This window comes from Protopterus annectens, chromosome 12.part0 (genome assembly GCF_019279795.1).
Source record: "Protopterus annectens isolate FY-2018-M chromosome 12.part0, PAN1.0, whole genome shotgun sequence".
In the NCBI taxonomy this organism is placed as follows: domain Eukaryota; kingdom Metazoa; phylum Chordata; order Ceratodontiformes; family Protopteridae; genus Protopterus; species Protopterus annectens.
The window spans coordinates 35,754,421-35,773,323 of record NC_056746.1 but is presented as its reverse complement, the minus strand read 5'-3'; the positions used below and the strand labels follow the sequence as shown (position 1 = coordinate 35,773,323).

At 42.4% G+C, this 18,903-nt stretch overlaps 1 protein-coding gene across 1 annotated transcript in view; it reads left to right on the top strand.

Moving 5' to 3' along the window:
* Positions 1-18,903, top strand: part of LOC122816125 — a gene marked incomplete in the record, with an annotated part of 1,432,330 nt that overhangs the window by 102,993 nt on the left and 1,310,434 nt on the right.

The window sequence follows — 18,903 nt, the reverse complement described above, 5'->3', positions numbered from 1 at the left end:
CCTGATCAGTATCAGCAAGAAACTACTATCATGAAGTCATGCAAGCAGCTTTGACCCTGATCAGTATCAGCAAGAAACTACTATCATGAAGTCATGCAAGGCGAGCTTTGACCCTGATCAGTATCAGCACGAAACTACTATCATGAAGTCATGCAAGGCGAGCTTTGACCCTGATCAGTATCAGCAAGAAACTACTATCATGAAGTCATGCAAGGCGAGCTTTGACCCTGATCAGTATCAGCACGAAACTACTATCATGAAGTCATGCAAGGCGAGCTTCGAAAGGAAACTTCCAAGGACTCCAAAGATAACCAGAAGGCATTCTTTAGCTGAACCGACCGATATAGCCAACATCCTAGAAGACAGGTTCAGTGCAAACTTCACTCCCAAAAGGGCCCATAACTATACCAGAAGAATGTAGTGCCCCTGAAATCACAGACACTCAGGTTAAAACAGCCCTACATGAGCTCAAACGACGAACTAACCCCTCACCTAAACACACTGTTCAAACTCAGCCTCTCCACAGGCTACATACCAATAGAGCGGCCCACAGCAATGGTTATTCCGCTCCACAAAGGTGGAGCCACAACAGACCCTTTGAACTATTGCCCTATAAGCCTGACTAGCTTGGTCTGCAAGGCTATGGGGCGCATCATCATGGAACTCATTAACAGAAACATTGAGAACCTCCAAACATTGGACACTACCCAGTTTGGCTTTGTTAAGGGCAGATCATGCCTCCTAAACCTGGTGGACTTTTTTGAGACAGTTACCAAGGCTATAGATGAGGGAAAGGTGGTACACACAGCATACCTAGACCTCGTTAAGGCCTTCAGCACGATTCCCCATTCTGGTATTATAGACAAGCTCACCAGCCTGAACATAAACCCCTACGTCACAAGATGGGTTGCCAACTGGCTCATGGACAGAACCCATATGGTAAGAGTTGCAGGAGCTAGGTCCGACTCTAAACCGGTTACAAATGGCGTTCCCCATGGCTCAGTCCTAGGACTCCTCCTGTTCGGCATATACTTATCAGAGGTACAGGCAAGCACAGGAGGACTATGGCTGACCAAGTTCACAGACGACTGCAAACTAGGGGCTATAATTGACTCTCCGGCTGACACAGACATCCTCCAAAAGGGTCTCACTGAGACAGATACATGGTGTCAAAATCATGGCCTCAAGCTAAATGCCAAAAAGTGCATAGTCATCCCCTTTGGAAAAAACAAAGTACCCACAAACTACCACATAGGTGATAGTCCCCTAAATACGGAAGACATAATAAGAGATCTGGGGACCCAAGTAGATAGTACTCTCACCTTTGATAACCACATTGCCAAAGTGGTTAGAAAATCCTTCTACGTGGCCCACCTAATCACAAAAGGGTTCGCATCTAGATCAAAAGAGGTCATTGTGCCCCTCTACTCATCACTCATCAGACCCATCATAGAGTACAATGCCCCATTTGGGATGTACCTTACAAGATATCTGCAACAGCGGGAAAGACCACAGAAGTACCTCACCAAGAGGATCACTGGCCTTAAATAGATGCCCTATGCAGCTCAACTGAAGAAACTCCAGCTGTACTCGGTTGCATACCGCCTACTCAGAGGTGATCTCTGCCTGACATACAAGGCCATGTCCAACCCAGAATTGATGGACATGCTCCACCTAAAGAAAACCTTATCCCCTCTAGCCAGACACTCTAGGGATCTAAACCTCACCACAACAATAAATAGGACATGCTGGAGGGATAGATTCCTGTCCCAGAGACTTCCCATGCTTTGTAACAAGATCCCAATCTACATTAGGCAGAGCTCTTTGCTAACACTCTTCAAAAGAAACCTTGATAAGTGGATAGGAAACAAAGTTTACCCCGGGGATCACTTCAGTGGCTCTGCTGGACAGAGGCACAGGGAACTAATCTAAGGGGGCGGCGAAAGCCAACACATTCTAGCTAGGCTTATAAATGCCTTCGGGCATATAGCCTAGTACCTACCTATGAACTTATGAACTGTATTTTAACATATTGTGTAAAATTTTACTTACTATGGAGCTTTTCTCCCAGCGATCCGCTGAAAATGGACCTGTGTCCAGTTCGACCATCCCAGTTAAAAAATGTAAAATAAAATAAAATAAATAAAAATTAATTTATATCAGCTCCTGTATGGCTATCACGTCACATTTTCGGCAGCAGTGTCGACTCAAGTATGCCGATCATTTGGGGCAACATTGTATATGCTCGAAATGTTTGGTTTCGGTTTAACTTTTTGTTATTTCAAACTGCAAATGTTTTGCCATTCAAAATAATGATAGTAAACCTATATATATATATATATATATATATATATATATATATATATATATATATATATATATATATATGTATATATACATACACACACACACATATTTATATATTTATGCACATATATATATATATATATATATATATATATATATATATATATGTGTGTGTGTGTATTTGTGTGTATTTATGTATATTGCAAAAGGAAGCCAACCAATAGAAATAGATATGTCCACTAAAGAAAAATCATGAAAGCCCTTTCAAAAATTTCTAGCAGTCAGCCCACATTAAGCAGGGAGACCCATACAATAAAAACATTGTCCTGTTTTTAGTAGAATCCTCTTACTGCAAGAGTATACCTGGCGATCCACACAGAATGAGAGTAAGATGTAAATAAATGCCATGAAGCATAAATAGATAAGGAAAGGTGCACTTTTTATGGACAGTGCAGTCTCCCTCTGTTGTCTCCTACAAGATACTGCAGATAGATAGTCCTTTATATTGATCGTTTGGTTTAGAATAGGGTGATAGATAGTCCTTTATATTGTTCGTTTGGTTTAGAATAGGGTGATAGATAGTCCTTTATATTGATCGTTTGGTTTAGAATAGGGTGATAGATAGTCCTTTATATTGATTGGTTTAGAATAGGGTGATAGATAGTCCTTTATATTGATCGTTTGGTTTAGAATAGGGTGATAGATAGTCCTTTATATTGATCGTTTGGTTTAGAATAGGGTGATAGATAGTCCTTTATATTGATCGTTTGGTTTAGAATAGGGTGATAGATATATTGATCGTTTGGTTTAGAATAGGGTGATAGATAGTCCTTTATATTGATCGTTTGGTTTAGAATAGGGTGGGCCAGAAAATTCTGATGTAATGCGCTCCTATCTCGCCTACATTCATAACTGATGGGCTCGGAGCCGAGAATCGGCTCCGACTCGGCTGATACACTAGCACGAAGTCTCTCATTGGCTGGGCCAACCCCTTATCCCAGGATGCACCATGCCCAAACCCCCAGATCTCGTTTGCCGCTCCTAGAGTAACGGCGTGGTCTCGACTTGGCTGTGGCTAAGTACCCTTCTTTTTTGGCCTTTTGGTCGCTTTTTGGCAGTTAACTTTAGAATTTATACTCAAACAGCTATTTTAATAGCTATCTGGTTGTTAGTTCAATTGTGATTGACTGTGTTTGTCTTTTTGAATTGTTGTGGTAATCCCTTCTGTTTGGCAGGCTAGGCCCGTTTGAGTTAGAGGGCCTTTGCCCTATCTCTCGTAGAGTGTTTAAGTTAGAGCTCTTCCACCCCCCCTCCTTGTGTGTTTTGAGTGTGTTACAGTAAGTATGTCTGGCAAAGAAAAGGAACATAAGCCATCGGGCTTTAAAAAATGTTCAAAATGCAATTATAAGATGTTATTGACAGATGGCCACGCCATCTGTGTTTATTGTTTAGGGGCTAAACACTTGCAAGAGTCTTGCAGTGTTTGCCATGCTTTCTCTCGTGTCCTACATGAGAGAAAAAATAAGCTTTTCCTGAAGGATCTCATCAAACCAGCCTTCGAGGAAGCTTTGTCTTCTTCTCCCTCTTCAAAATCGAAGCAAAAGAAGTCTTCGGCTCCGACAAGTCCGTCAGAGCCGCCTGCAAAAAGGGCTAAATCTGTGTCCCCTTCTTCGGCTCCACTGGCCTCGGAGCCGAAGAATAGAGGATCTAAAGCTGGGTCTCCCTCCTCGGCTCCACTGTTTTTGGAGTCTCGGGATGAGAGATCAGGTACTCTGTCCCCTTCCTCGGCTCCACTGATTTCGAAGCCGCAGGATAGAGGGTCTAAATTGGGGTCTCCTTCGTCGGCTCCATTGGTCTCAGAGCCCCTGGAGAGTGTTAATGCTCTGGGGTCGGTTTCGTCGGCTCCTGAACCGTCGGTGCCGAAAGGGGTCTCGGTTCTGGTCGAGTCTGCTTCGGCCCCGATCCTTTTGGAGCCGATTCTGAGCCGGCCTCCTAGCCTTGTCTCGGAGCCGATTGAGAAAATCTCTCGGCCCCCTTCTGTTTCCTCCAGGCTTTCAGATTCGGATGTAGATAGGGTGGTCCAGAGGCTCCTCCAGTCACCTGTCTTATCCAAATTATTTTCGGCTCCGGCCCAGTCGGCCCTGGAGCCAGCCCCTCCGATACCATTTCTTCCTCCTCCGACAACCTTGGTGTTGTCGGAGTTCGTAGAGTCGGGTGAAGTCCTTGAGTCGGTCCCGAGACTCACTGCTAGTCTGTCTGCACTGTCTTCAGCTCCACCCCTTTCTGTGCCTTCCAGAGGTTTCGGCTCTCGGGTGTCCTCAGCTGGGCCCTAGGGGGATTCATCGGGGCTTTTGGTTTTGGCCCCGAGTCTCCCTCTTGGCGCCTCGGCTAGGGGAACCCCGACACCGGTCATGGTCTCGGGGACGGGCCTCTCCTCAGATTCTGGTGGGCCTGCCTTCGAGGCTATGAGGAGAATGCTGGCCAAGTCTCTAGTGACTTCACCTGAATCTGCGACTCCTTCCCTAGACAGCAGCTAGAGCTTCTGGTGCCCCCTGGCTTCGGACAGCACGGTTCCTAGGCCTGAGGATTCCTCCTTGTGTGGTCCCCTGTTTTCCGAGGAGCCTTCAGAGTTCGTGCCTGAAGAGCCCCCAAGGAAAAAATTGTGCAAGAGGAAGCACAAAGACTCCCCAGATGAGTCTGTCACCTCGGACACCGACCTCGATGATGTGGAGGGGTCCCCTAAGTCATCGTCTTTCCCTGCCCATCAGAATGACCTCCCCTCCAAAGGCAGAGGGGGGGGATTATTCTGGAAGATGTCGCCCCAGAGGCAGCAGAGGCCCCCACAATTCAGGAGACTGCGAATCCTTTCATGGTTCCTCCTTCCAGCGTCCCTGAGGGACTGCCCGACTGTGCTTCTCCGGAGCCAGTCGGGGGTTGATTCTCGATGCATCCAAGGGCCTGGGGTTCCATCACTCAGGATCAGTGGGTGCTTCGTATCATCGCCGGAGGTTACACCATTCCCTTTATCCGTCCCCCTCCACCGTCAAGGAAAATCCCGGACTCCTCACCGCCCCCACCAGGCATCTTCTTACTCTAGCCGTGAGTGCTACCATCGAGTTGGGACATCTATTAAGAATTACATTCAACTGGGAAAAGTCTGTATTGCTGCCATCGCAGTGTGTTGCCTTTATAGGCGCAGAGCTAGACTCTGTAGAGATGTGAGCATTCCTTCCAACAGAGAGGATAAAGATACTACAGGACCAAGTCCTAGCCTTACTGCCCCAATGGAAAGCCCCAGCCAAGATGGTCCTTCAGCTTTTGGGATCGATGGCAGCCTCCATTCTTCTGGTCACTCTGGCAAGATTACACATGTGAATTCTTCAATGGCTCCTGTCAACCCAGTGATCATACCACGAACTGCCATTATCCTACCCGATTCTCATCACGGAAACGTGCCGGCGAGATCTTCATTGATGGCTCCTCTCCTCCAACCTGAACCAGGGGAAATTCTTCTGCCCCCCCTCCCCCATTGCCACAGAAACCACGGAAGCCTCCCAGATAGAGTGGGGGGGGCATTATCTGGGCAGGACGGTTCAAGGCACGTTGCAAGATTCCAAAACCCACTTGCATATCAATGTTCTGGAAATGAGGGCAGTGCTTCTAGCATTGCAGGCACTTCACAGCTCTCTTCCCAAGGGGACCATTGCAATCTTCTCAGACAATATGGCGGTGGTATGATACCTGAACAAGCAGGGAGGAACCAGGTCTTATCCTCTTTGCAGAGAAGCCATGAGAGTGTGGAACTGGGCGATCGCTTCCCAGAGATTTCTAGTGGCAACGCACATTCCGGGGAAGTCCAATGTGATAGCAGACAGGCTGAGCAGAGTTATTCTGATGCCTCATGAGTGGTCCCTGAATGACCAAGTAGTGGCTCGGATCTTCTCCAAGTAGGGGTTTCTCTGCTGCGACCTTTTTGCCAGCCCCTGGAATGCGAAGTGCAGCAATTTCTTCTACCTGATTCCCCCCCAGGGGGAGTCACCCAGGGATGCTGTAATCCACAATTGGCCCTCCGGTCTGCTCTATGCCTTCCCTGGGGTCCCTCTACTGCCAAAGGTGATTCAGAAGGCAGTCTGCTTGGAAAGCAGCATGATTTTGATCGCACCACACTGGCCCTGTCAAGTTTGGTTTCCCTTCCTTCGGAAGTATGCAGTGGAGGGTCCCTGGATTCTGGACCCAGTTCCAGACCTCCTGACTCTTCAGTCGGGTCAGGCCTATCCATCACTGCGAACTCTCAAGCTAGCGGCTTGGCTGCTCTACTTCCGACCTTAGTCAGACAGCATATCCTTTCGCCTGAGGTGGTCCGGATTCTGTCTTCTTCACACAGAGCTTCCACTAAGGAGATATATTCTAATAAATGGAAAAGGTTTGCCATTTGGGCCCAGCGGCACAACCTTGACCCTCTGACAGCCCCAGTGTCGGCAGTATTAGATGTTTTGGCAACTCTTTTTAAACAGGGTTCCACTGTCTCCACGCTTAAAGTCCAATTGGCAGCGATTTCTAATTATCATGTTGCCTTTGAGCCTTCACTCATGAGTCATAAGTTGTGTAAGGCCTTTCTCAAGGGAGCTTGGTTGCTTTGCCCCCCCGGTGTCGCAACCTGTTTTGCCATGGGATTTGAATGTGGTTCTAGGAGCCTTGATGTCTCATCCCTTCAAGCCGGCGGCCACTTGTGAGCAAAAATTCTTATCTTGGAAGACTGCCTTCTTGGTAGCTATTACTTCAGCCAGAAGGGTTTCGGAGCTTCAAGCCCTTTCTGTCAAGCCTCCTTATCTGATCTTTCATAAGGATAGAGTATCTCTAAGACTAAATCCGTCATTTCTTCCTAAGGTTTCTTCTGCTCTTTGTCTGCAACAATCTATAGAGCTACCAGTTTTCTTTCCAAAATTTTCCAACAAGGCAGAATACAGACTTCATCAGTTGGATGTGCATAGACAACTGAGGTTTTACTTAGATAGGACACAGCAGCAGAGGAAATCAGACCAGTTGTTTGTGGTCTTTGCGGATAACAGGATTGGCAAAGCAGTAACTAAGACCACTATCGCTAGGTGGATTAGGGATTGTGTTTCATTTATTTATGCATCAACAGGAAGGGACCTTCCATTTCCACCTTAATGTTTTATCTACTGAGCCTATTCTTTATTAAATGCCTTTATTGAACTATCACTTGTGACATAGACAAATTTACATTTATATAAAAGTAATCAAACTGTATTAACAAGTTCACGTTTACAAACATTATGCTTCACATATATTGCTATATATCATATAACCAAAGCAACATTACATAAATTATTCAATTCCTGCCCATTTTGTAAACAAGAAATATCTTTATTAACTCATTACGTACAACATAGGCAATCATACATTTATATAAATGAAAACAAACCACACCAACACAATTCTAGTTGCAAGCATTTTGCATTACAAGCCATACTGACACACTCCCAGTTGCAGACATTATACATCACTTATAATCTACGCAGTCATTTTCAGTCAAACATTACATGCTCATTTTAGTCCTACCTTCTTTTAAATCTCATTCCTCCCCTGTATGTATTGTTCCCACAATTCCCATTTTTCCTATGTAGTTTGTTCCTACCCTTTTCTAAAGATCTCTATTTCAGTTGTTTTATTTCTGTTACTGTATTCACTGCTTCTAGTGTAGTTGGTTTAGATTTTGATTTCCATTTTCTATTAATTGCTTTTTTGGTAGCCAAGTTAATTAGACACAGTAAGACCTTCTAACTCTGCCAGTGCTGGTCTTTTGTTTAGGACCCCCTATTTCTTTCTCGTTGCCTATACTCTGATATCAGTCCTTGATAAGGAAGGCAATCTCTAACCTGCAGTCCAAATAAATTCTTGGCGTCTTCCCATTCTGTCATCTTTCCCTCTCTAGTTATTTGCTTCCAATAACTTGGTTCCTGTGCCAGTTTTCTTCAATAAATTCCAGCCTCCTCTTGCCTATTGCTTTTATCCCTAATTGCACTCACCCCTATCAAGAGAAACCCTTTTCTCCATTCCCGTGTTAGCTTAGTTCTTAGGATACTTTCTGCTACTTTATAGATATAGTATTCTGTATGATTGTTATTATTCTCATTAAAAGCCTGCATCCAGAATCCTGGTCTCTCCTTTTGTTTCTTGAGCTTCTCCCGTGTTTCATCATCATTCCTTTCCATTTTGAATTGTAGTTTTCTGCTTGTGCTATGTATAGGAGCCTTAACTATGTAGCTCTGAAATATCTCTTCAAATCTAGTAATCCCAATCTGCCCGATTCTACTGGAAGAATCTGCTTATCCCTTTCGTCTCTTGCCATCTTCCCCTCCCAGATAAAGTCCTTCAGCTCTTTATTAATTGCTATCCTCAACTTCTTCTGTGGTTGATAAAATATGCCTGACCTGTGTATAAGAATAATGGGACTGAAAATGTTTTAGCTGCTTGTATCTTACTACCTATATCCATATAAAATAGCTTCCATTTTCTCAGTTTTTGTATTATCTTTTGTATAGTCTCTTCCCACATATCATTAGCTGCCACATCAGAATCATTTTTAATACCTACTCCTAAATACTTCATTTTATCATGTTCCCATAAATATGGATATTACTGAACCAATTCATGTATAGGTACATAATTTACTACTATTGCCTTTGTTTTAGCTTCATTGATTTTGTATCCCAAAAATATTTGAAACTGTCTCAAAATGTTCTACAAGACTGTAAAGTCTCTTTCTGGTTTTGTCAAGTATAAAATAATATCTGCAAATAGAGCCAGCTTTTCTTGACTACCATACCAATTATATCCTTGAATTTCTGAGTCTCTTATTTTCTTACCAATGATTCTAAATATAATGCAAATAACAAACAGGGAAAGAGGATACCCCTGCCTTGTTCCTCTGCTTAAGCAGAAATTATCAGAGAGGACCCCACCCACTTTACATTTCAACTCCGATTCCCCATATAGCCTACTAATCAACCTTATAATTTTTTCAGGAAATGCAAATGCTTCCATTGCCCTGCTCATAAAGTCTGAGATTACTCTGTTAAATGCTTTCTCTGCATCAAGACCCACTAACAACAGCGGTATTTTCTTACATTCTGTTTCCATCTGGAGCATCAGTGTTCTGTTAATGTTGTCAAATAATTGCCTCCCCTACACAAAGCCAGATTGATCCATATATATATATATATATATATATATATATATATATATATATATATATATATATCAGTTTTGGCATTACTTTTGGCATTCTTTTAGCAATTATAGATATGAATACTTTATAATCATGGTTTAGTATTGAAAGGGCCTGTATAAAGCTGGATCTGATGGATCTTTACCCTCTTTAGGTGTTACAGCTATCACTGCTTTCTTCCAGGATGTTGGTACTTCTCTTAAACCACTGTTAAACAAAACATTCTAGACCGTTATCAGTTTTTCCATCCTAGCTTCTAAACTTCCACAGAAATACTATCTGTTCCTTGCGACTTTCCTGTAGATTGGTTATGCATCCCAATTGTTATCCCATCTCCTTCTGTCCTAACCATTAGTAATTGAGCGTCATCTACCTCCAAGCTTGGCATGTTTAATTCTTCCATAAACATTTCCATTTGTATCTTTTCTTGGTTTCCATAGTTCTCTGGTTTATACAGACTTTCATAGAATTTCTGAAATATTTGTAATATCTCTTTGTAATTTGTAATAGGATCTCTTTACCTTCCTTGTTATAGGTTCCCTCAGCTCGGTGATAGCCCTTTCTACTTTTTGTTGCCTGAGTCATTGTGCTAAAAGTTTTTGTGCTTTAGTGTTATTATCAAAAAATCATTTGCTTAACAGCAATCTTTCTAAACTCGTGAATATTATTGGGATAATCCCTTATTTTCTGCTTAGCATTCTGCAGTTGGTCCTCTTCTTGTTCTGTGAGATTCCCCCTATTTTGCAATACTTTAACATTTGTTAGTCCCTCTAAATAATTGTTATTACTTCTTAACCATAGCTCCCTTTCTTTTATTTCCACCCTATTTTAAACTCCACCTTAATTTTATCCCATTCCCTAGCCATATTTTCAGAAGTAATTTCTATCCTCTCAAATAGCTCCTGAATAATCTCCACTACCCATTCCTTAAATTTGTCTCTTTTCAAAAGGTAGGTGAGAAAGCACCAGTTTCTCATTTTCATTTCATTACCCTGTCTTTTTATTTTAGTTATTGGCACATGATCTGAAATAGTTATTGGGTGCATATAAAGTCCATCAATTAAATGCACGTGTTCCTGTAAAATGTAAATACTGTCTAGCCTAGCCCAGTTTTTATATCTTGGCTCTCTAGTCTAGGGATAAATGACCACTAACCATCTCCAGAGAATGTAAATTCACTCCAAACTCCTATTACTGAATTCACATCTTTCCTGCCAAATATTTTCATAGATTTCTTCAAAAAATTACCCTCCTTTGTTATATTTTCACTTCTCGGCCCCGCAGACACATCTTCACTTCTGCAAATCAAATTCCAGCCCCCACCTATAAGTAATATTCCTTGCTGAAAACTGATTAGTTCTCCCAGAATTTTATTAAGCTCCATTATAGCAGTTTTATGAGGAATAGAAATACATGTTAATGTAATCCTCTTCCCTGCCAGTAACCTGTTAGCAGTACAAATCTGCATTATTATCTTTATTATCCTCTTCTACCACCATTGAAGCTCCTCTTATGATTAATTTAAGCACTCATCTTTTCCTTTGTCCCAGATATTCTACTGAATGTGCACCCTGAAAACCTTTCTTTATCAAATTCACGTTCATTTCTTTCTAAGTATGTCTCCTGTAACATAGTTATTTGCACTCTACATTTTTAGCATAGTTCACTATTCTTTCTCTTTTGTATTTATCTCTGAGACCATTGACATTTAAAGACATTACAAAAAGCATCATTGTTGTATTAAAGAGTTATTATGCCCGTCATTTATGTATAACACCTTTTTAAGTGTCTAGTTCCAGCTTTTGTGTTGCATGCATACACTGCTTGGCAGGTTGAACTTTTATATAGTTGTTTTTTGTCATATCCATTTCAGCCTATGTCGCATCTTACAAAACATTTTGTTTTATTGAAAGCTCTCAAACAGACAAACAAAAAAACAAACAAACCCCAGTACCCCCTAAAATCTATTAATTTAATACCAACACACAAAAATGTGCATATCTTCAAATATTGAAGTTTTACCTTGCTAATAGGAACAGATGTCCCAAACTTACAGCCACACTCATAGCCTTGACTTAACCTAAAATAAAGGTTATCCATGCTAAGATGCATAGTGCAGTCTGTGCTTTTACTATGTGCTAATTGGTTCTGTCTTATCTTTGTAGCTCTCCCAGCAGGGAAAAAAACTCCTGAATGCTTTCAGAGAACATTATCTCCTAGCCAGTTTTGCTTTTCTTTTTTTCCCAGCCAATCACTCTCCACCAGACTGTAACCAATTTCTCTTTATCAGATTGAAACAATGGGGACACGAGAGTGAGACAGTCATCATTTTTTTCCCATGGACACATAAGGACCAGATACAGAATTTCTACTAAGCATACATTCATTTGGTAGAAGAAAAACCCCATAATATTCAATATTCTTATTCATTTACTTGCTTTCTGTTAAAACTTGTTACTAAATTAATCTAAGGTCCTTAATCCAATCATTCCCCCATGCAGGAATGAGAAAAAGCACATTAATGTTTATTTTTGTTATGCTCTTTTAACAAAGTTTTTTTTACGTCTCAGTGCCTACATTTCTTAAAACTTATCTACTGAGCCTTCTTAATGACAAATTTATTAAACTGATATTAAGCAACAGGACAGCAGAGTGATGTTCTTCGTGTTTCACTGTTGCAGTCATTACATTTGGAGTAATCTGCTGGCCGGTTGCCCTCAGTCGGCCTGAATTCCAAAGTCTTGGGTCCTGTGTCGGTTGCTGTCTCCTCTTCCATGACGTCAAGTCATCAGGGGTATAAAACAAGCAGTCAACACCATTTTCTTTAGTCTTTCTTGCTGTGCGGTGCCCGAAGCAGAAGCAGTTCGCAAGTGCCAGTCGGCCGACTCCTGAAATTTTTGAGTTCGAGTTTCAGAACCGAAGTCTTCACTAAAGCTAAGTACCCCACTGGGGAAACTTTTTCTTGCTCCATTCCATTGTCAGAAAAAGTTAATAATTGTATTACTTGTGGGAAGCAAATAGCTCATAAGGATTTCCATTTATACTGTATTCCCTGATCACAACGTGCCTGGCTGTTGGTTGTGTGCTAGATTTAACCAACTCACTATTAAGCGTCGGTATATTTTTGCCTCAAAATATTTTGAAAACAGATTTAACTACCCTGAAATGTCATCGGATAGCAATCCGACTAGCGGAGTACACAAAAAGCGCAAAGAAAAAGACAGAGACAGACCATCGAGGTCCAAAACCAACGACGAAGCTTCTCCTAAGCCAGTCTCCGGTTCGCCGGTACTCAGTGAGGTGCTTTCCCAGCCCCTGATACCCGCTACTTTGGAGTCGCAGGCCCCTACCGAGACCCATGTGGAGTCCGGCATGCCGCAAGATACTCAAAGTATTGTACCCACGGATGTCTCTCCCTCGGATGTGTCCGGAGCCGCTGAGCAGGCACCGGCTTCTGAGGGTGTATTCAGGCCTCAACATTTTTATCTAAAACCAATGACAGCTGCAAAACCAAAGACAAAAGCAACTTTTAAAGCTAAAAAACCGATGCATGAGCCACGTGCACAGGCCGCTATGCCTAAAAAACAGATGATCAAAATGGCTGAAGACCTAATTACCTTGATCAGGGGTTCTCAACCCCTTCCTGATAAGAGGCCTAGGCAAGACACTGATTATGAATCTTCAGATCAGGTTTCTATTTCTTCTGATTCCTCTTCTGATCAGGAATTATCTATTCCTTCCTATGAGGATTCTGATGCAGAGGAATCTATCCCATCTGCATCACCTCCTGAGGAGTTTTCATTTGGAGAAACCTTGCATACTTTGAGGGAGCATTTTCACTGGGAGAGTCAAGATTTCTCAGAATCAAAAAAGAGGCTCGGGGATTTCCTTCTTCTCCCTCAGCACAGGCCTTTAGCCATACCCCCTGTTTTAGACATTGTGGATGATGTGTTTTCTGAGTCAAGCTTGACTCCTGACTCCTTACCTCCGGCTCCCAGCAAGCCTGGCAGATATTACAGGGTCCCTGACTCACACAAATTTTTATTTTAAAACCCTGCTGCTGACCCTGAAACTATTTCACAGGGTCCAAAGGGAGTTAAGGCCTCAACAGCAAAAACTCCTACCCCCTCTGACAGAGATTCAAGGGCTCTGGATAGATGGGGAAAGAAAGTTTATACATCTGCAACCTTGGCAGTTGGGGCCTTAAACTGCCAGTTTCATATGCTCAAGTATCAACAACATGTTATGGGATTGGTGAAACAGAAAATGATGTTGATTTCTGAATGTGCAGAAAATAAAGAATTGCAGGACTTATTGCATGCAGCTGAACAAGTTGGAAAGCATACTTTGCAATGTGGTTTTGATTCCTTAGAGGCCTCCTGCAGGGCCGCAGTTACTGGATCTGTGATTAGGAGGCATGCCTGGCTAAAAGAGCAAAATTTGCCTGATCATGTTAAAGCTAAGTTACTGGATGCACCTTTACAGCATAATACTCTGTTTGGTATTAAGGCAGAAGAGGTTTTAAAGAAAATGGAAGACAAAGCTAAGTCTATGCAAACTGTAAAAGACTTCTTACAAGTGCAGCCACCAAGATTCAGTAGACACTGGCCTACAAAAAATTGGTCCTTTCCTGTGTCCGACAGAGCTCAAAGGGGCAAATCCAGATGCCCTAAAGGTTCTAGATACCAGGCACAAGATTCTTACAGGTCAAAGCAATGGGGTGCTTCTACCTCCAAATCTGGAGGAGATAAAGCGCAACCCTATAGAAAACAGTTCCAATGACTTCTCTCTGCCATCACCAAGCACTTATCTTTTGGCAGCACCCGTAGGGGGAAAATTAGCACGTTTTGCTCAAAATTGGCAGTTAATAACCCAGGACAAGTGGATGCTAAACATAGTATCACAGGGATACAGATTCCATTCCCATACCCTGCCAGTGGCAAACGGTTGGCCGGATCTGCCAAAAAAATCAATGGGCAGAGGCACAGAAACAAGTTATATCCCTCATGGATATGGGGGCTATTCAGCCAGTACCAGAACAGGAAAAAGGACAAGGTTTTTAATCAAGACTGTTCTTGGTACCCAGAAAGGACAAGGCCTGGAGGCCAATACTGGATTTATCAGTTTTGAACACATTCCTGGACATTCCAAAATTCAAAATGCTAACTTTGCAGCAGCTTCTGCCCATGCTGGGCAAGAATGCTTGGCTGGTGACATTAGACCTAAAAGAAGCATACCTGCATATCCCAATAAGGGAATCATGCAGAAGATACCTCCATTTCAAGGCTGGCTTAATGCATTACCAATTCTCTGCACTGCCCTTTGGCTTATCTGCTGTGCCCAGGGTCTTTACAAAGTGCCTGGCACCAGTAATTGCTTTTTGCAGACAAAGAAATATACAAATATATCCTTACTTGGATGACTGTCTCATTCAAGCTGAGAGCAAGGACATTCTTATTCAGCACCTGGCGTTTGTGAAAAGGCTTCTAACATGCCCAGGGTACACAATAAATGAAAAGAAATCACAACTGGTACCCACTCAAAAGATAACATTTCTAGGTGCAAGCTTGAATACAACTGCCCAGATGGCTTTCCTCATGCCAGACAAACAAAGGCAACTGACTACTTACTTCAAACTGATGGCAACAAAGACCCAGTTATCTGCAAGACAAACTCGGCAGGCTTCGGGGTTCATGGCATCCTGCATCCTACTGATTCCATATGCAAGACTGCATATGAGGAAACTTCCGTTGTACCTAAAAAGTTTATGGAGTCAACATTGTCACAGTCTGGAAACAATGATTCCTCTCATTCCATGCCTACAACAGGAGTTTCTATGGTGGGCAAAGGCATGTCACCAAATCAGGGGACGGGCCTTCACTCTACCGCCTGCCAGCCAAACCTTAACAACAGTTGCATCAGATTATGCATGGGGGCCCACCTGGCAGGAAGATGCATTCAGGGCATATGGACCCCAAAACAAATGCATCTGCATATCAATCAAAAAGAGATGTTAGCTGTTCAAAATGCCCTGACAGCCTTCAAGGACTTACTTCATCCAGGACAACTACTGATAAAGACGGACAACACCATGGTTATGTGGTATATAAACAAGCAGGGGTCATGCACTCATACCCCCTTTGCAGACTAGCCATGGCACTGTGGGACACAGCTTTGACTTACCAAGTACATCTTCAAGCTCAATTCCTGCCAGGAAAACAAAATACTCTGGCAGACGATTTAAGCAGAAACCTTATGGACCCTCACAAGTGGAAGCTAGATCCACAAGTCTTCAGCATGATAACATAGAAATGGGGGAGGCCGGACATAGATCTATTTGCCTCTCCTTAAAATTATCGATTGAAAAGATTCTGCACAAGGACTTATCACAGACAAGCATGGAAAATGGACGCCCTATCCTTCAGTTGGAAAAGCCTATCAGTTTACACCTTTCCTCCTCTGCCTCTTCTTCCCAAAGTCCTACTAAAAGTCAGACAAGAGAAACCAAAGATGATACTAATTGCCACAGACTGGCCCCGCCAATACTGGTACCCAGTCCTAAGGAACTTGTCTCTACACCCAGTTTTGGACCTTACCTCAAAAACCTCAATTACTGTCCCAGCAAAACAATCAGATCCTGCACAATTAGCTCCAAACACTGAACCTGGCAGCATGGCTGATCATGTAGTTATGCAAACAACACCTCTCAGTAAAGCTGTGATGGATGTCATTTTGGAAGCCAGAAGGCCTAGTACTAGAAAATCTTATGCTGATAAATGGAAGAGATTCTGTGCTTGGAATCAAGCACAAGGAACAGGTATAGCAAAACCAAATATTCTTCAGATATTACAATACTTGACTGAGATAGTTGACAAAGGCCTATCTTTCTCATCAGTAAAAATCCATGCCGCTGCCATTTTGGCTCATTACAATACTGAGCCACCAATCTTTTCTCATCCTTTACTAAAGCAATATCTTATAGGAGCCAAACATTTAAGGCCTCCCAAAAGATCACCAATACCTGCATGGGACCTCAATTAAATGTTGGAAAAGCTCACCCTGCCTCCATTTGAACCAGCTGCTACTGCAGATCTAAAGTTCTTATCCTGGAAAACAGCTCTGCTCCTAGCAATTACTTCAGCAAGAAGAGTCTCAGATCTACAGGCCCTCATGGCGGTGGAGCCTTTTATCATATTTTACCTAGACAGAGTGTCTCTGAGGACCAATCCTTCATTTATGCCTAAGGTGATTTCCAGTGTGGCTCTTAACCAAACTATTCATCTATCAGCCTTTTATCCAAATCCGCAGAAGAAGGGGGAGAGAATTCTGGATTCCTTGGACGTACACAGACAACTAAGATTCTACTTGAGCAGGACTAAAGCTCTGAAAAAACTGAGCTTTGAAATAGCATTTCCTGCAGGATCAGAAGGAAATGCTACTAATTGCTCAGTTTTTCTTAAAGTGGATAAGCCACTGCATTCGTTTCTGCTACTTACACCATGGCAAACCTGTGCCCAAGGGCATTAGGTCTCATTCTACCAGAGCTGCAGCTACTTCAGCAGCCTTTCTCAGACAAGTACCAACCAAAGACATTCTAGAGGCTGCTACTTGGAGTTCTGTTCACACCTTTACAAAGCATTATCATTTGCCTCTCTACTCTAAGTCCAGGGCAGGCTTTGCCACTGCAGTTCTGCAGGGCCTTAAAGCCACCCCTAATGCTGTTTAGCTCCAGCCTCTCATCCAGAGCTTTGGGATTCTATCCAAATGTAATGACTGCAACAGTGAAACACGAAGAACATAGTACAGTTGTTTACGCTTACCATAAATGTAGATTTTCGAGTGTATTCACTGTTGCAGTCCAGGTTACCCGCCCGCCATCCCCCATTCTTTCTGGAGTTTATCTTTCCTTCACTATCTGCTGCAACCTATGTGGTGTATTTGCTTGTAGATGAAGGTAAAGTTTATATTGTTGCATGTATATATAGTTTATATATATATATATATATATATATATATATATATATATATATATATATATATATATTTGCTACCTTTTTGGGGGCACCTGACATCTGTGGCAAGGAAAAACTAAAGAAAATGGAGTCAGCTGCTTGTTTTATACCCCTGATGACCTGACGTCATGGAAGAGGAGACGGCAACTGATGCAGGACCCAAGACTTTGGAATTCAGGCCGACTGAGGGCAACCTGCCAGCAGATTACCCCAAATGTAATGACTGCAACAGTGAATACACTCAAACATCGACATTTATGGTAAGTGTACACAACTGTACTTTAATAAATTGCTTTCAAACAACAAATAAGCCCTACGATAATGACATAATCAGGTGATGAGGGGTATCATTGTGCATTGCCTATTTTTTGTCTGCATTTCAGCAATGCCAGTGAATCTTTCTCATGCACAAGACAAGTGAAATGTTGATAGTGGAGCAAATCTTAATAGCTCAAAACAAAACAGGGACTGTTACATTAGGTGACAACTCATTTGAAAGCAATGTTGCATCCTGTCATGGCTATCCGGTCAAGACAGCAGATGTCACATTGAAAGGTATATTTATTCAGTGTCGAAACAGTGCTCAGCCAGTATTGGAGATGGTTTTCTAGAGGTTGCTGAAATAGTCATAGAATCAACAGTTAGACAGTAAAACCAAAACTATGTAGTATTATGTGTCCAGGTTGCAGAAGCCATGGTAGTAGCACTTTCCAATATTTGGTAATGTTAGACTATGGGTGGTATCTCAGACATATTAGTGCTGCTGTTTTGATAGTACAAAGTGAAGAAATTCATATATGCCAAAGGTAAACAGAACCATGGTGCCCATCAGTATAGAAAGACTTCAGCTGCAATTAAACAGTGATGGTGGCATTTTATAAATATTTGTGTATGAGGGTGCAGTTGCAGAGAATGGTATCCATACAGTTTACAATGCAAACGATGTCCATTATGTCTGTATAATGGAACTTAGTGCACCATATTATTTCCCCCCCTCCTTCCAGCATCAGAGGACGCCATGAGGGTGAGGCGAGAGACAGGGAATTTTGCCATCCAATTGCTTGTGCAGAGGTAATTTTGTAATGCTCATACACCCACCCACTGTTTGCCAGCAGCTGCATATTACACCCTCCATGTAAAGTGTTCTTGCTTGAGTTAATGTTCCTGTTTTTATGGAGAGTAGTTCCATTTTTTTATCAATGGAACAGTTCAGACGTGAATCAGCTCCTTTCGTTTAGGATGGATAGTGTCATCCACTTGACGTTGTCCCTCCCTGGTCAGCTCTTCTAGAACCTAGACCAGAGTAATCAAACTTAATTCAGCTGCAGCACA